We start from the raw sequence: 19073 nt of genomic DNA on the forward strand, positions 1-19073 counted from the left end.
GTGCTCTACCAACTGAGCTACCGAAGCACGACTCACGCCCGGTACTCACAGCTTTACTTCTGCCAGTACCTCGTCTCCTACCTTCCAAACTTTACAGAAGCTCTCCTGCGAACCTTGCAGAACTAGCACTCCTGAAAGAAAGGATATTGCGGAGACTCCGCTGCAGAGTGAAAATCTCATTCTGGAAACATCCCCCAGGCTGTGGCTAAGCCATGTCTCCGCAATATCCTTTCTTTCAGGAGTGCTAGTTCTGCAAGGTTCGCAGGAGAGCTTCTGTAAAGTTTGGAAGGTAGGAGACGAGGTACTGGCAGAAATAAAGCTGTGAGTACCGGGCGTGAGTCGTGCTTCGGTAGCTCAGTTGGTAGAGCACTTGCCCGCGAAAGGCAAAGGTCCCGAATTCGAGTCTCGGTCGGGCACACAGTTTTAATCTGCCAGGAAGTTTCATATCAGCGCACACTCCGCTGCAGAGTGAAAATCTCATTCTGGAAACATCCCCCAGGCTGTGGCTAAGCCATGTCTCCGCAATATCCTTTCTTTCAGGAGTGCTAGTTCTGCAAGGTTCGCAGGAGAGCTTCTGTAAAGTTTGGAAGGTAGGAGACGAGGTACTGGCAGAAGTAAAGCTGTGAGTACCGGGCGTGAGTCGTGCTTCGGTAGCTCAGTTGGTAGAGCACTTGCCCGCGAAAGGCAAAGGTCCCGAGTTCGAGTCTCGGCCGGGCACACAGTTTTAATCTGCCAGGAAGTTTCATATCAGCGCACACTCCGCTGCAGAGTGAAAATCTCATTCTGGGAACTGCTAAGATATTTTTCGTATTACCCATAGATCCCAACACGAGTACTTCAACGTTCAATAAAAAAAATTCCAAGCGTGACATCAATGTAAGACCATGAAACAAAAATATTGGTCATTCATAAAACAACACACCTATTGCTTAGCAGAGCTATAGCTCAGCTGGTCGTGTGACAAACCAAAGATGGTGTAAGTCATGGCTGTGACTGATATGTACACTATGTGATCAAAAGTGTCCACATATCTGGATGAAAATGACTTACAAGTACGTGGCGCCCTCCATCGGTAATACTGGAATTCAATATGGTGTTGGCCCACCCTTAGCCTTGATGACAGCTTCCACCCTTGCAGGTATATGTTCAATCAGGTGCTGGAAGGTTTCTCGGGGAATGGCAGCCCATTCTTCACGGAGTGCTGCACTGACGAGAGGTGTCGATGTCGGTCAGTGAGGCCTGGCACGAAGTCGGCGTTCTAAAACATCCTAAAGGTATTCTATAGGATTCAGGTCAGGACTATGTGCAGGCCAGTTCATTACAGGGTTGTTATTGTCGTGTAGCCAGGCCGTGCGTTATGAACAGGTGCTCGATCGTGTTGAAAGATGCAATCACCTTCCTCGAATTGCTCTTCAACAGTGGGAAGCAAGAAGGTGCTTAAAACATCAACGTAGGCCTGTGCTGTCATAGTGCCACGCAAAACAACAAGGGGTGCAAGCCCCTTCCATGAAAAACACGACCACACCATAACCAATGGGCTGCCATTCCCCAAGAAACCTTCCAGCACCTGATTGAACGTATGCCTGGAAGAGTGGAAGCTCACATCAAGGCTAAGGGTGGGCCAACACCATATTGAATTCTAGCATTACCGATGGAGGGTGCCACGTACTTGTAAGTCATTTTCTGCCAGGTGTGTGGATATTTATGATCACATAGTGTATTTCTGTCAGTGGTGTCACTTGTCTCGACATTCTGCAGTTGTGGTTCCTGCCACAAATTAAAGCAAACAGCAGAGATTTCATCTTATCTGAACGGGACTTGCCGCGTCGCTGGACTGGCTGTGTTGCCGCCGTTACCTGTTGCTACTGGCGTGGGCACATAAGCCGCCGGACTTCGCAACTTGTTATTGTTTCTTGTGGAGATACATCAAGGATTTGTATTCTAACCTTAAGAAAGATCCTCGAACTCTTGTGACTGTAGCTGTTCATAAGCACATAAGCCGCCGGACTTCGCAACTTGTTATTTTTTCTTGTGGAGATACCTCAAGGATTTGTATTCTAACCTTAAGAAAGATCCTCTAACTCTTGTGACTGTAGCTGTTCATATCATCACTCATGATATGCTGGGTCAGGTATGGGTAGAACAGAAGTACCGATTAGTTGTGCGCCGTGTGACGCATGGTTTACCCATAAATACTGCATAAAAATTAAGTTGTCTTTTACAAACTGTAGCATCTTTTACGTTAATCTTGGCTATTTATCTCTACCGATGTTTTGAAATGTTTCATAGATTTTACACTGAAGCGCCAAAGAAACTGGTATAGGCATGCGTATTCAGATATAGAGATATGTAAACAGGCAGAATACGGCGCTGCGGTCGGCAAAGTCCATTTAAGACAACAAGTGTCTAGAGCAGTTGTTAGATCGGTTTCTGCTGCTCCAATGGTAGGTTATCAAGATTTAAGTGACTTTGAAAGTGGTGTTATAGTCGGCGCACGAGTGAAGCGACAGAGCATCTCCGAGGTAGCGATGAAGTGGGGATTTCCCCATACAACCATTCCATGAGTGCACCGTGAATATCAGGAATCCGCTTAAACAACAAATTTCCGACATCAGTGAGGCCGGAAAAAGAGCCTTCTACAAATTGCTGCAGATTTCAATGTGGTCCATCAGCAAGTGTCAGCGTGCGAACCATTCAACGAAACATCATCGATATGGGCTTTCGGAGCCAAAGGCACGCTGCTGTGCCCTTGACAACTGCACGATACAAAGCTTTACGCCTTGTTTGGACGCTTCAACACCGAATTGACTGTTGATGACTGAAAACATGTTGCCGGGTTGGAAGAGTTTCGTTTCACATTGTATTGAGCGGATGGAATTGTACGGGTATGGAGACAGCCTCATGAATTAATGGACCCTGCATGTAAGCAGGTGACTGTTCAAGCTGGTCGAGGCTCTGTAACGGTGTGGGACGTGTGCAGTTGGAGTGATATGGTACCGCTGATACGTCTAGATACGATTCTGACACGTGACACGTATGTAAGCTTCCTGTCTGGTCACCTGATCCACTCATGTCCATTGCGCATTCAGACGGAGTTGGGCAATTCTAGCAGGACAAAGCGACACCCCACATGTCCAGAATTGCTATAGAGTGGTTCCAGAAACACTCTTCTGAGTTTAAATACTTCCGCTGGTTACCAGACTCCCTAGACATGAACATTAGAGAGTATATCTGGGATGTCTGGCAACGTGCTGTTCAGAAGAGATCTTCACCCCCTTGTACTCTTATTACAGATTTATGTACAACCCTGCAGGACTCATGGTGTCAATTCCCACCAGCACTACTTCAGACATTATTCGACCCATGCTACGTTGTGTTGCGGCAATTCTGCGTGCTCGCGGGTGCCCTACACAATATTAGGCAGTTGTACAAGTTTATTTTTTTATTTTATTAATTTTTTATTCTTTTTTATTTTATTTTATTTTATTTTATTTTATTTTATTTTATTTTATTTTTTTTTTATTTTTATTTTTTTTTTTTGCTATTTAGGGTATAATTACCCTGTGTATTGAGAGAAGTAAAGATCCAATAACACTGCCTTGAGGTATGCCCGAACTTACTGTTACGTCATTCCAGATGTTTTCAATTGTGTTCAGGTCGGGATTCTGAACATGCCACTCCATTTCAGGAGTATTATTGTCGACAAACCGTTGCCTCACACATACTGCTTTATGACACGGTGCGCTGTCATGGTGATACAGCCATCGTCTCCGAACTGTACCTGTACTGTAAGCAGTACACAGTACACTAAAACGTGTTCGTACCCTTGGGGAGTTGGTATTTTCTTAAGCGCAATGATGGGACCCCACGGTAAGCACGGAAAAAAACCCGTACCGTAAAACGGCCTTCTCCGTACCTCAGTGTTGGCGCTACACATGATGGCAAGTAACGTTCTCCATTCATTCGCCAAACGTCAACCCTTCCATCGGATTGCAACAGGTTACAGCGTGATTCGTCATCCCAAACCACTCGTTACCAGTCATCCACTGTCCGTGGCGTCGACCTTTACTCCAACTGAGGTGTCACATAGCATTTACCACAGAAACGTGTGGCTTATCAGGAGCTGCTCGACCATTGAACCCCACCCTTCCTGACTCCCTACCCACATTCACTGTATTGGACTGCTGTTAGCAATCCGGAACTCACGGGTGATTCCATCCACTGATTTCCTGTGATATTTTACAATCGTCCTCCGCAATGCTCGACGGTCCCTGTCCGTCAGAGCATATAGTCTGCCTGGTCTTGGTTCAGCTGTGACTGTTCCTTCGCGTTCCCACTTCACATTCCCATCACCAACAATCGACTAGGGCAACTTTAGAAGGGTTTGCACGTCCCTGATGGATGTATTACTCAGATGACGTCCAATGACTATGTTTGAGGTCACTGAGGTCGCCTGAGGTCACTGAGCTCACTGAGGTCTCCTGATTGGTTGGCTGATTTGGGGGGAGGGGACCTCACAGTGAGGTCATCGGTCCCAACGGATCAGGGAAGGATGGGGAGGGAAATCGGCCGTGCCCTTTCGAACGAACCATCCCGGCATTGGCGTGGAACGATTTAGAGTAATCACGGGAAACCTAAATCAAGATGGCCGGACGCAGGTTTGAACCGTCGTCCTCCCGAATGTGAGTCCACTGTACTAACCACTGCCCCCCCTCGCTCGGTAGAACTCCTGATCGACTCATTCTAGTGTTACTGCTTCTTTGCTGACAACGCAGTACTCCCCGCCTTCTTTTATACTGGCCTGTCCCTCTCTCGGGACATCTGGTAGTCAATTCCACATTACATAGGGGTGTCCTCATACTTTTGATCAAACGAGAGTGTAAGCTGGGGGCTGACGAATTTGTTGTTGTCCGGCATTCTTATTACTTTGAGTACAGAAAATAAAACAAACGGAGTTAGTTAAGAATGATTAAATAGATAAGGCAGCATGTGAAGAGGATGAAACACGTTATTGATAAAATATGTAACCAGCTGTGCGCTCTACTGGTGCAGCACAACAGCTGGAATCCCTGAGAGACAGCGGAAGTGCTGTGTCGCTAACCTTTCTCAAGGGCTGACAGCGATCCCGTTGTTTGTGAGCGTGCCGTTGTGTCGTCGCGGCCACATCGAGTCCCCTCCGCTTTGTAACTGGAGCCCAGCGCGAAGCGGGCCGCTTAAAGCCGATCTCCCCGAACTGGCAGGCAGCGCGGCGCCGCTGCCCCTTCAAGTTTGCTGCCTTCACCTCGCAACTATTGGGCGCAAGGAGAAAACTAATGGCTGGTTCATCTAAAAAAGAAACAAGTGTCAAATCCGTGGTAAGCAATGCCCCATCAGGTCGTACCAGTACACAAGAAAGGAAGTAGAAACAAAAGTCGGCTGAATTATAGACCTACGTAAGTGACAACGATTTCTAGTAGGATTTTAGAAAACATTCCGTATTCGAGCATTATGAAATACTTCGAAGAAAACGGTCTATTAACACATAATCAGCACGAATTAAGAAAATATCGTTCTTGTGAATCACAACTGGCTTTTTATTCACATGACGTAATGAGTGCTATCGACGGGTATCTCTAATTGTCTCCTTATTTACAGATTTTCAGAAGGCTTTTGACACCCCACCTCACAAGTGGCTTCCAACCAAATGGTATATCTATAGAGTATCGTCTCAGTTGTGCGGCCGGCCGTTGTGGCCGAGCGGTTCTAGGCGCTTCAGTCTGGAACCGCGGGATCGCTACGGTCACAGGTTCGAATCCTGCCTCGGGCGTGGATGTGTGTGGTGCCCTTAGGTTAGTTAGGTTTAAATAGTTCTAAGTTCTAGGGGACTGATGACCTCAGATGTTAAGTCCCATAGTGCTCAGAGCCATTTCAACCATTTTTTCAGTTGTGCGAGTGGATTCGTGATTTTCTGCCAAAAAGGTAACAGTTCATACTAACTGAAGGGAAGCCATCTAGTGAAACGGAAACCGAAGTGATATCTGCAGTTTCCAAGGCAGTGTTATAGACACTATGCTATTCTTAATCTACAGGGTGTTTCACAATTCACGTTACACACTTCTAGAAGTTGTAGAGGGGACTTAAATGGTTCAAATGGCTCTGAGCCTATATTTACCAGATAGTCTGAGCAGACTTCATTGCCTGCAAATGGTGCTGTCATTTCTGGTATAGAAAAGTCACCAGAAGATCAAAATGGATTGCAAATCGATTAAGGCAACATACCTGCGTGATGTGGAAAGCTTCAGTTGGCCCTGGACAATAGAAAGTGTGAGGTGTTCCACAAAAGCACTACAATATTCCATTAAATTTCGGTCCCACGATAAATAACATAAATTTAAATGTTGAGGATTCAGCTAAATACCTAGGAATTGCACTTATAAACACCTTAAATTGGAATCATAACACTGAAGAAGATTTTGGGAAATACGAACTTAACATTGCGTTTTGTCGGCAGAAAACTTTGAAGATGAAAGAAATCTTCTGAAGGGACTGCTACACTACTCTTGTCCGTCGTCTTCTGGAGTCTTGCTGTGTGGTATGAGATCCTTACCAAGATTGACGGAGGACATCGGGAAAGTTCAAAGAATGGTAACTCGTTTTGTTTTACCGCGAAATAAAGGAGAGAGTTTCACGGCTATGATAAGCGAGTTGGGGTGTCAATCATTAGAACAAAGGAGTGTTTCGTTGTGACGAAATCTTTTCACGAAATATCAACCATAAAACTTCTCTTACGCTTGTTCGGAAAGAGAGCGGAACGGTTGATAAATACTCTGAAATTCGGTCTAAAGTCTATTCACCGAGAGCTGGGACGAAACATAAACAGTATCACGTGAGCGATTACGCTCGTTTCCAGAGAAAGCATTCGGTGTTCACGTGATACGTAGGGGTGTGGAAAATCCTTGCCGCATGCTTTGCAGCCGGCGGCTGCCGAGCTGTCACAGCGAACCGTGAAAAACCTGGGCAACGATGTACGAAATAAATTTAACAATAATGTCAAAATAATGTGAAACTGAGTTCATTCTGTCGAAGCAGATTTATTTTCATTCAGGTTGCTAACAAAACGCTCCATTTAAACACAATTAATTGTTCATTTTAATAACAATACCAGTAATAATAATGATAATGGACGAAATAAGGTTCACTCTCTCGAACTTGAACTGTTTTCATTGAGATTTATAACAAACCGTTCCTGTCTCTCCTCTATAATGCAGTCTAATTTCCACATTTGAGTTTCCACTTTTTCTACGACATGGACGACGCACTTGTTCCAATCCTTTGCAGTCACTGTTCTTACTGCTTCTTCTAGCAGTACCTTAACTTCTGGCATTTTGTAAGCTTTTTTTTTTTTTTTGCAACATAGCCTTTGATTCTGGCCCACACTAACTCGATGTGGCCGTTATTACGGAGGAATTCTGAGAAAAGTTTTCCCTGCATTCTTCGCCATTTCATCTATTACGTATTCGTTGTGCGCTGTTCTGTGATTTTTAACTACATCTAAAAGTCCTTTCTTCAACATACCGTCTTCGAAATCAATGTTTTTAGATTTTAGCCACTCTGATATCTCCTGCTTATTGGAATTCGCATTGGGAACTTTTTCTTTTCTCCGAGAATGGTACGTCGCGTTATCAAGAACAATAACTGCATTTTCATGAAGCCGAGGAAGAACTTGTTGAAACCTCTTCTCGAAGGTTTCGAAAGTCCACAAACATCCTTCGACGAACCCTGCTTCGCTGCTAATGTGTGCCATAATCAGAGGTATCCCTTTGCCTGATGGGCCCTTGCTTCCGGTGGATAATCCGGACAGAAACGCTTGTTTTGAGGAATTTATAGTGTCATCTACCCAGACGTAACTTCGGGTATGTCCTACGTTCACCCACGTCTCGTCCAAATAGTAAATGGGTCTGCCTTCATCTCTCAACCGTTTAATGGTTCGAAGATAACGCCGCCTCCATAAAATAATGTCATCCCTGTCTATTCGCATGCTATCGCGCCGACGCCGGACATATTTGAAATTAATTTCTCTCAGTAACTTACAAAATGTAGTTCTCCGAAAATTGCCCAGATGTGCATGTTCGTTCACGACTGTAAACACTTTGTCAATTGTTGGCAATTCGTTACGAAAAAAAAAATCGTGTACTTTCCTTCGTGTCGCATTTCTATCGAAGACATCAACACTTTCAGAAAGTTTCTGTCATAATTTTCCTTTCTTGGGAGACTTCAAAGAGTGTCTGGCCTTGTACTCACTTATCACACGATACACTGAAGAACGTCCAACACCTGCAGCGGTAGCTGTTTTCGAAACAATGCCATTCATTGTCACGGACAGCCGTATGTGATGCTAATGATATAGGTGAATATATAAAATAAGAAACCATGCCATGCTATTGGATGTGCACATGAACAGTGAGTGCTCAGCGTGACTACAAACACATATACTTACTCTAATAATCAACAACTAGTCTTTCAAGCGTCTTTACAGATGAACTTAAGATATCCTGAAACCGCCGCTGTACAACACTCACTAACGAGCTCACACCTGTAACTGAGACGGCCACACTGACTGAGCGCCGCGCCTGCGGACCGCACAATGTATCGCTCATAAAGGACAAACGGTTGCACCCATCGCATTCGAACAAACTACAAAATTAAATTCAAACCTTTCTGAAACTTTTCTAGCTTACACCCCCACAAAAAAATTTAAAGGGGAAAAGTTTGTCGCTTACTATATTTCGGATGATGATTTGGTAAAAGTTCTGCATCAGACATGAGATTTTAATTTATTACTTCACTATTTCTGACCCTATTGGGCAGAAAATTTGCAGACGTCATCAACATATAGTACTGAAGGCAATTATAAAATTATTTTGCTGTGCGACACACAGTGTGGGAGATATGGCGTGATAGATATAGAGTAACGCTAAAAAACAACTTTTCCTGAAAGCTTAAATATTTCTCTTTTTCAGTGACAATAAATTTTAATGTAATGTAAAAAAAGGTGTCGGAAGGTAGTTCTCGGATCACTTTATCATGTTCAGGTGCCAAATTATAAAAAACACGACTTTCATTTTTTAATTTCTGACGCCCCTGCCTTGTACACCCCTCGACGGCAGCGCTATGGTCACGCGCCTTGCCGTTGTTTACAGCACGTCTCTTGTTTCGGTGAATGGAGTATAGAACCAAACATCTCAGAATTAATTCTAGGGTAACCATGTTGGTGTAAATGTAGATGCAGACAATCTAATCATGGATTTACAAGCAGTGATAAAGTTACGTAATAAATGTTTATTTGTTCGAAGGTACATGTATGCAGTCCTGCTACACAGTGAATTCCCTTGCCGCAGTTCCGTAGCGCGCCACTAGACGAGACGAAACAATATGGAACAGCTGATCCATAAATAGGAGTCTCGTGCGGTAATTCGTTTTCTGAATTATAAGGGAAACAACGCTGCAATAATCCACGGTGACTTACAAAGGGAAGTCCCCATCGCACCCCTCTCAGATTCAGTGGTAAAATGGCCCAGTGGGTAACCCGTCAAAAACTGAACACAGATTAAGCACGAAAACAGGAAGAAGGTGTACTGAACTGTGAAAAAAGAAACAAAATACACTCCTGGAAATTGAAATAAGAACACCGTGAATTCATTGTCCCAGGAAGGGGAAACTTTATTGACACATTCCTGGGGTCAGATACATCACATGATCACACTGACAGAACCACAGGCACATAGACACAGGCAACAGAGCATGCACAATGTCGGCACTAGTACAGTGTATATCCACCTTTCGCAGCAATGCAGGCTGCTATTCTCCCATGGAGACGATCGTAGAGATGCTGGATGTAGTCCTGTGGAACGGCTTGCCATGCCATTTCCACCTGGCGCATTAGTTGGACCAGCGTTCGTGCTGGACGTGCAGACCGCGTGAGACGACGCTTCATCCAGACCCAAACATGCTCAATGGGGGACAGATCCGGAGATCTTGCTGGCCAGGGTAGTTGACTTACACCTTCTAGAGCACGTTGGGTGGCACGGGATACATGCGGACGTGCATTGTCCTGTTGGAACAGAAAGTTCCCTTGCCGGTCTAGGAATGGTAGAACGATGGGTTCGATGACGGTTTGGATGTACCGTGCACTATTCAGTGTCCCCTCGACGATCACCAGTGGTGTACGGCCAGTGTAGGAGATCGCTCCCCACACCATGATGCCGGGTGTTGGCCCTGTGTGCCTCGGTCGTATGCAGTCCTGATTGTGGCGCTCACCTGCACGGCGCCAAACACGCATACGACCATCATTGGCACCAAGTCAGAAGCGACTCTCATCCCTGAAGACGACACGTCTCCATTCGTCCCTCCATTCACGCCTGTCGCGACACCACTGGAGGCGGGCTGCACGATGTTGGGGCGTGAGCGGAAGACGGCCTAACGGTGTGCGGGACCGTAGCCCAGCTTCATGGAGACGGTTGCGAATGGTCCTCGCCGATACCCCAGGAGCAACAGTGTCCCTAATTTGCTGGGAAGTGGCGGTGCGGTCCCCTACGGCACTGCGTAGGATCCTACGGTCTTGGCGTGCATCCGTGCGTCGCTGCGGTCCGGTCCCAGGTCGACGGGCACGTGCACCTTCCGCCGACCACTGGCGACAACATCGATGTACTGTGGAGACCTCACGCCCCACGTGTTGAGCAATTCGGCGGTACGTCCACCCGGCCTCCCGCATGCCCACTATACGCCCTCGCTCAAAGTCCGTCAACTGCACATACGGTTCACGTCCACACTGTCGCGGCATGCTACCAGTGTTAAAGACTGCGATGGAGCTCCGTATGCCACGGCAAACTGGCTGACACTGACGGCGGCGGTGCACAAATGCTGCGCAGCTAGCGCCATTCAACGGCCAACACCGCGGTTCCTGGTGTGTCCGCTGTGCCGTGCGTGTGATCATTGCTTGTACATCCCTCTCGCAGTGTCCGGAGCAAGTATGGTGGGTCTGACACACCGGTGTCAATGTGTTCTTTTTTCCATTTCCAGGAGTGTAGAAACAGTCAAAGCTCAAGATGTGCAACGTCTTGCCAATTGCTGGTACCACGGCGTCGTGATTGTGTGGTCATAGTTTTGGACTGCAAACCAGGAGATCTGTGTTCGAACTTCCCCTGAGACTCCCCTTTTTTTCCACACAGTTATAGACTTTCGATCCGGTCATTGATGTGTCTGTTCTCCTTCTATAGTCTTGGCAACTGTCGTACTATACGTTGGTTACAGAATATGAACCATGTGGCAAGAATATATTACCATCGCAAGTAAATGTGATGAACAGCGAGAGCAGGCGAGATGCCACATATACTTCTTACACAAATGAAAGCAACAAATAAACGGTTGTGAACTATGTTACATCAAAGGAATTCAACTGTCAAAACTTCCAAAACGGAACGCAAGAGTCATAACATGTGGTAGTTGTGTAGAACAAATAGGAGGTACATACACTCCTGGAAATTGAAATAAGAACACCGTGAATTCATTGTACCAGGAAGGGGAAACTTTATTGACACATTCCTGGGGTCAGATACATCACATGATCACACTGACAGAACCACAGGCACATAGACACAGGCAACAGAGCATGCACAATGTCGGCACTAGTACAGTGTATATCCACATTTCGCAGCAATGCAGGCTGCTATTCTCCCATGGAGACGATCGTAGAGATGCTGGATGTAGTCCTGTGGAACGGCTTGCCATGCCATTTCCACCTGGCGCCTCAGTTGGACCAGCGTTCGTGCTGGACGTGCAGACCGCGTGAGACGACGCTTCATCCAGTCCCAAACATGCTCAATGGGGGACAGATCCGGAGATCTTGCTGGCCAGGGTAGTTGACTTACACCTTCTAGAGCACGTTGGGTGGCACGGGATACATGCGGACGTGCATTGTCCTGTTGGAACAGCAAGTTCCCTTGCCGGTCTAGGAATGGTAGAACGATGGGTTCGATGACGGTTTGGATGTACCGTGCACTATTCAGTGTCCCCTCGACGATCACCAGTGGTGTACGGCCAGTGTAGGAGATCGCTCCCCACAGCATGATGCCGGGTGTTGGCCCTATGTGCCTCGGTCGTATGCAGTCCTGATTGTGGCGCTCACCTGCACGGTGCCAAACACGCATACGACCATCATTGGCACCAAGGCAGAAGCGACTCTCATCGCTGAAGATGACACGTCTCCATTCGTCCCTCCATTCACGCCTGTCGCGACACCACTGGAGGCGGGCTGCACGATGTTGGGGCGTGAGCGGAAGACGGCCTAACGGTGTGCGGGACAGTAGCCCAGCTTCATGGAGACGGTTGCGAATGGTCCTCGCCGATACCCCAGGAGCAACAGTGTCCCTAATTTGCTGGGAAGTGGCGGTGCGGTCCCCTACGGCACTGCGTAGGATCCTACGGTCTTGGCGTGCATCCGTGCGTCGCTGCGGTCCGGTCCCAGGTCGACGGGCACGTGCACCTTCCGCCGACCACTGGCGACAACATTGATGTACTGTGGAGACCTCACGCCCCACGCGTTGAGCAATTCGGCGGTACGTCCACCCGGCCTCCCGCATGTCCACTATACGCCCTCGCTCAAAGTCCGTCAACTGCACATACGGTCACGTCCACGCTGTCGCGGCATGCTACCAGTGTTAAAGACTGCGATGGAGCTCCGTATGCCACGGCAAACTGGCTGACACTGACGGCGGCGGTGCACAAATGCTGCGCAGCTAGCGCCATTCGACGGCCAACACCGCGGTTCCTGGTGTGTCCGCTGTGCCGTGCGTGTGATCATTGCTTGTACAGCCCTCTCGCAGTGTCCGGAGCAAGTATGGTGGGTCTGACACACCGGTGTCAATGTGTTCTTTTTTCCATTTCCAGGAGTGTACGTCTGGAGGTTGCTTCCTTACACCCCGCTGTTGCAAACGGACGTTACACCACGACACAGACACGAATCTGAATACAGCGCACAGACATGTCAATGACAGGATGGCCAGTTCATAATTTTGTGCAAAGAAAAAGGGACACGAAAGAGATTTGAACACAGATCCTCCAGTTCGTAGTCCAAGACCGTTACCACATAAACACGACACCGTAGCTATTCAGATTCGTTCGATGTTGCAAAACTTGACATTGCACCGTTCACTGTTTCTATTTTGCTTCTTTTTTTCACTGATGAGTACACGAGCTTTCCACAGGCCATCTTACCGCTAAATCTGTTGGGCGGGGAGGGGGCGGGGCGGGGATGCGATGGGGAGTTTCCCTTGTTAGTGGAAGTGTATACCAGTAATGCACCATCATACTACACAGTGGTTAAGTGGGATAGACATTTCTCCTGTGTTCGAATAAGTCAGAATAACGGAGAACGAAATGGAAAACCATCTGTCTGTGAATAACCTGGAATTGTAAGAGAAGTGCTGCTCGAAGACATACATATCGCAGTCGTAGTGAAATGTGGAAAAAATGAAAACCAGCCTCTGTTCACTTTTCAATATTTTGCACGACATTTTCAACTTGACAGCAGAGGCCAGTATTTAGTATCTATAGATCTCTGAGCTGAACTTGTGGTGCAGGCGCTACAAAAGGAAATTTTATGATACCTAACCGAAATTTTGTGATACCTAACCTGAAAAAAATATCACTTAAAAGCACCTTTCAAATTAAAAGCCTGTAACGAAGCATTTAATGTTTACTATCTCAGTCTGTAGCTCACAGCCCGTGCCCAGGATACTGACCTCACTGTGTGTAGAGTAGTAGTTGTTGTTGTGGTCTTCAGTTCTGAGACTGGTTTGATGCAGCTCTCCATGCTACTCTATCCTGTGCAAACTTCTTCATCTCCCATTACCTACTGCAACCTTCATCCTTCTGAATCTGTTTGGTGTATTCATCTCTTGGTCTCCCTCTACGATTTTTACCCTCCACGCTGCCCTGCCTCAGAAGATGTCCTACCAACCGATCCCTTCTTCTAGTCAAGTTGTGCCACAGACTTCTCTTCTCCCCAATCCTATTCAAAGCCTCCTCATTAGTTATATGATCTACCCATCTAATCTTCAGCATTCTTCTGTAGCACCACATTTCGAAGGCTTCTGTTCTCTTCTTGTCCAAACTAGTTATCGCCCATGTTTCACTTCCATACATAGCTACACTCCATACAAATACTTTCAGAAATGACTTCCTGACACTTAAATCTATACTCGATGTTAACAAATTTCTCTTCTTCAGAAACGCTTTCCTTGCCATTGCCAGTCTACATTTTATATCCTCTCTACTTCGACCATCATCAGTTATTTTGCTCCCCAGATAGCAAAACTCCTTTACTACTTTAAGTGTCTCATTTCCTAATCTAATTCCCTCATCATCACATGACTTAATTCGACTACATTCCATTATCCTCGTTTTGCTTTTGTTGATGTTCATCTTATACCCTCCTTTCATGACACTGTCCATTCCGTTCAACTGCTCTTCCAAGTCCTTTGCTGTCTCTGACTGAATTACAATGTCGTCGGCAAACCTCAAAGTTTTTATTTCTTCTCCATGGATTTCAATACCTACTCCGAATTTTTCTTTTGTTTCCTTCACTGCTTGCTCAATACACAGATTGAATAACATCGAGGATAGGCTACAACGCTGTTTCACTCCCTTCCCAACCACTGCTTCCCTTCCATGCCCCTCGACTCTTATAGCTGCCATCTGGTTTCTGTACAAATTGTAAACAGCCTTTCGCTCCCTGTGTTTTACCCCTGCCAACTTCAAAATTTGAAAGAGACTATTCCAGTCAACATTGTCAAGAGCTTTCGCTAAGTCTACAAATGCTAGAAATGTAGGTTTGCCTTTCCTTCATCTAGCTTCTAAGACAAGTCGTAGGGTCAGTATTGCCTCACGTGTTCCAATATTTCTACGGAATCCAAACTGACCTTCCCCGAGGTCGGCTTCTACCAGTTTTTCCATTCGTCTGTAAAGAATTCGCGTTATTATTTTGCATCCGTGACTTATTAAACTGATTGTTCGGTAATTTTCACATCTGTCAGCAACTGCTTTCTTTGGGATTGGAATTATTATATTCTTCTTGAAGTCTGAGGGTATTTCGCCTGTCTCATACATCTTGCTCACCAGATGGTAGAGTTTTGTCAGGACTGGCTCTCCCAAGGCCGTCAGTAATTCTAATGGAATATTGTCTACTCCCGGGGCCTTGTATCGATTCAGGTCTTTCAGTGCTCTATCAAACTCTTCACGCAGTATCGTATCTCCCATTTCATCTTCATCTACATCCTCTTCCATTTCCATAATATTGTCCTCAAGTATATCGCCCTTGTATAGACCCTCTATATACTCCTTCCACCTTACTGCTTTCCCTTCTTTGCTTAGAACTGGGTTTCCATCTGAGCTCTTGATATTCATACAATTGGTTCTCTTTTCTCCAAAGGTCTCTTTAATTTTACTGTAGGCAGTATCTATCTTACCCCTAGTGAGATAAGCTTCTACATCCTTACATTTGTCCTCTAGACATCCCTGCTTAGCCATTTTGCACTTCCTGTCGATCTCATTTTTGAGACGTTTGTATTCCTTTTTGCCTGCTTCATTTACTGAATTTTTATTTTTTCTCCTTTCATCAATTAAATTCAATATTTCTTCTGTTACCCAAGGGTTTCTACTAGCCCTCGTCTTTTTACCTACTAGATCCTCTGCTGCCTTCACTACTTCATCTCTCAAAGCTACCCATTCTTCTTCTACTGTATTTCTTTCCCCCAATTCCTGTCAATTGTTCCTCTGGATTAGTCAGTTTATCCAGGTCCCATCTCCTTAAATTCCCACGTTTTTGCAGTTTCCTCAGTTTTAATCTACAGTTCATAACCAATAGGTTGTGGTCAGAGTCCACATCTGCCCCTGGAAATGTCTTACAATTTAAGACCTGGTTCCTAAATCTCTGTCTTACCATTATATAATCTATCTGAAACCTGTCAGTATCTCCAGGCTTCTTCCATGTATACAACCTTCCTTTATGATTCTTGAACCAAGTGTTAGCTATGATTAAGTTGTGCTCTATGCAAAATTCTATCAGGCGGCTTCCTCTTTCATTCCTTAGCCGCAATCCATATTCACCTACTACGTTTCCTTCTCCCCCTTTTCCTACTACCGAATTACAGTCACCCATGACTATTAAATTTTCGTCTCCCTTCACTATCTTAATAATTTCTTTTATTTCATCATACATTTCTTGAATTTCTTCGCCATCTGCTGAGCTAGTTGGCATATAAACTTGTACTACTGTAGTAGGCGTGGGCTTCGTGTCTATCTTGGCCACAATAATGCGTTCACTATGCTGTTTGTAGTAGCTTACCCGCACTCCTATTTTTTTATTCATTATTAAACCTACTCCTGCATTACCCCTATTTGATTTTGTATTTATAACCCTGTATTCGCCTGACCAAAAGTCTTGTTCCTCCTGCCACCGAACTTCACTAATTCTTACTATATCTAACTTTAACCTATCCATTTCCCTTTTTAAATTTTCTAACCTACCTGCCCGATTAAGGGATCTGACATTCCACGCTCCAATCCGTAGAACGCCAGTTTTCTTTCTCCTGATAACGACGTCCTCCTGAGTAGTCCCCGCCCGGAGATCCGAATGGGGGACTATTTTACCTCCGGAATATTTTACCCAAGAGGACGCCATCATCAGTTAACTATACAGTAAAGCTGCATGCCCTCGGGAAAAATTACGGTTGTAGTTTCCCCTTGCTTTCAGCCGTTCGCAGTACCAGCACAGTAAGGCCGTTTTGGTTAGCGTTACAAGGCCAGATCAGTCAATCATCCAGACTGTTGCCCCTGCAACTACTGAAAAGGCTGCTGCCCCTGTTCAGGAACCACACGTTTGTCTGGCCTCTCAACAGATACCCCTCCGTTGTGGTTGCACCTACGGTACGGCTATCTGTATCGCTGAAGCACGCAAGCCTCCCCACCACCGGCAAGGTCCATGATTCTTGGGGGGAGTGGGTGGGGTGTAGAGTATTATTCGGCAAATCGTCTTGACACTTGATGGGAGCTACTGTAAAGGCATTTCCCATTTACTGTCGCTCCCATCAGCCACCTCACCGAACGTCAATGTGGTTTGCGAGAGTAGTACAGCCTTCCTTCGCCGTGGCACTAGAAGGGGAAGAGTGTTGGGCGCATCTCCTCGGCTGCCTTTTATCTTCGGTGCTCATCTGACGGCAAGCTGAGTGGATCTGGGGACGTCCTGGAGGGACTGGAACGAGGAAAACTCCCCACACCTGCCTGGGACTGAACCTGAGACCTCCACGGTCGGAGTCTAGTGCTCTACTCACTGTACCACTTTAGCCACCTACGGTTGTTTGGTTATACAAAGTTTTACTGAAAAACTTATTATTCAATGAATTGAAGATATTAAGGAATGAAAAGAACTGAAATCATTAAGGTATTCGATATGATTTATTAAAGTCGATATGAACACCAAAATTTAATACAAAAAAGACACTGTAGGATGTACTGCAACCAGCCAATAGTTTTTTGAAATGATTTTATTGTGCCTTACTAGTTCCGGGCCTGTATCCATCATCAGATGGTAGCGTTGTCTTCTTTGCAAGTTTTACATTTGTGTCTTCGTGAAAAGACCTCCTTTATATTTTGTAAGGCAGAAGTTTGATTTTTTTTTTACAATCCATGCTGATCAATGAACTGGACTAATTACAAGATGGCGGCTACATTTGTTTACATCGGCCGATGTAAATGTATCCAAATTTTGTATATAGTTCAATTCTTTGACCAGCATGGATTGTAAAAGAAAATCAAACCTCTGTCTAAAATGTAAATCTTATGAAGAAATCAACTCTACCATCTGACGATGGGCTTAGGCCTGAAACTAGTAACTGTACAATAAAATAACTGCAAAAAAAGTTGTGGCTGGTTGCATTATTTCCTACAGTGCAATTTACGAAAACTGCTGAGGTCTCCTGTGCCCAAATGGATGAAATAAAAACACAAAAAGTTGAGATGCATGTTCATGCAAGAATCAGTATTTCATTTTTAAGAATAATATATTCAACTATAAGTAAACATGTTTGTTAGGCAAATGAAAGGTAACGAAAGGAACGCAATAAACAGGGAAATTTCACTAATATTTGATTTAAACACGACAATTACCCGCAATATCTCGTTAACAAAGTTACCTGAAAATGGTTCTCCCCAGCTTCAAGAGCGCAAGAATCTGCGCTAGTTCAGCTTCCTATAGTAACTACTTTAGAATAAGCGTAACTGTATGGAACTCTATATAATAGACATAGTAAATGACATATATAAATTTATCTTCTGGTGAACATTGCTCGAAATGTGCATACATTCAACGGATTCACTAGCAGCACTCTCCCACACTAGCGAATTTACCTAACACTTGACTTTTAAATATTTTGCCTTACAATCGCATAAATTAATGCTACGATATTACCATGCTGTGTCTCGATATATTCTACACATAAAGAGCTTCTTACTAATACGATAAATATAGTTAGACACTTGTGGTACTTTTAATTTTCAATAGGCTTCTACGAGAACTAAAAAAATTAGTTATAAACTCCAGGCATTCGAATCCAAGTTGAAATATTTCCTTGTAGTACGCTTATTCTATTTGGGGATGGGAAAAACTTACTGGTTAAAACCGATACCGATTTTTCTTCTGAATTAGTTTTTTAGTACTATTTGGTCTGTTATAACAGCTTTTTTTCTAATAACCAGTTAGAAAATCGGTTTACCAATTTTCCACAGCAGTGGAATCCTTGTTTGATGTCTGTTTATTAGAGAAGGTAATAACGATTAAAAACCGAAAATTTGTTACTTCAGCAGGCGGTTATTTTGACTGGTTTTAACAGAAAAGTTAAACTCGAGTTGAAAAAGAACGGTATAACTGAAAACCGGTTGTTTCACCGCCATCCCTACTTCTGTTCTGAACAGGAGTTTCCAGTATTAGTTGCGCACTTCTATTTGTAATGTGCTAATTATTCGTATACTCCCTCACACTT

At 44.9% G+C, this 19073-nt stretch overlaps 1 protein-coding gene and 1 non-coding gene across 2 annotated transcripts in view; both read left to right on the top strand.

Moving 5' to 3' along the window:
• LOC126183281 (uncharacterized) overlaps positions 1 to 19073 on the top strand; it is a 625026-nt gene that overhangs the window by 371310 nt on the left and 234643 nt on the right. The window lies entirely within an intron of this gene.
• On the top strand, positions 644 to 718 carry Trnas-cga (transfer RNA serine (anticodon CGA)). The gene has a single exon. It is a non-coding gene; the product is annotated as a tRNA-Ser (tRNA).

The sequence above is a fragment of the Schistocerca cancellata genome, chromosome 4 (assembly GCF_023864275.1).
Source record: "Schistocerca cancellata isolate TAMUIC-IGC-003103 chromosome 4, iqSchCanc2.1, whole genome shotgun sequence".
NCBI lineage: Eukaryota > Metazoa > Arthropoda > Insecta > Orthoptera > Acrididae > Schistocerca > Schistocerca cancellata.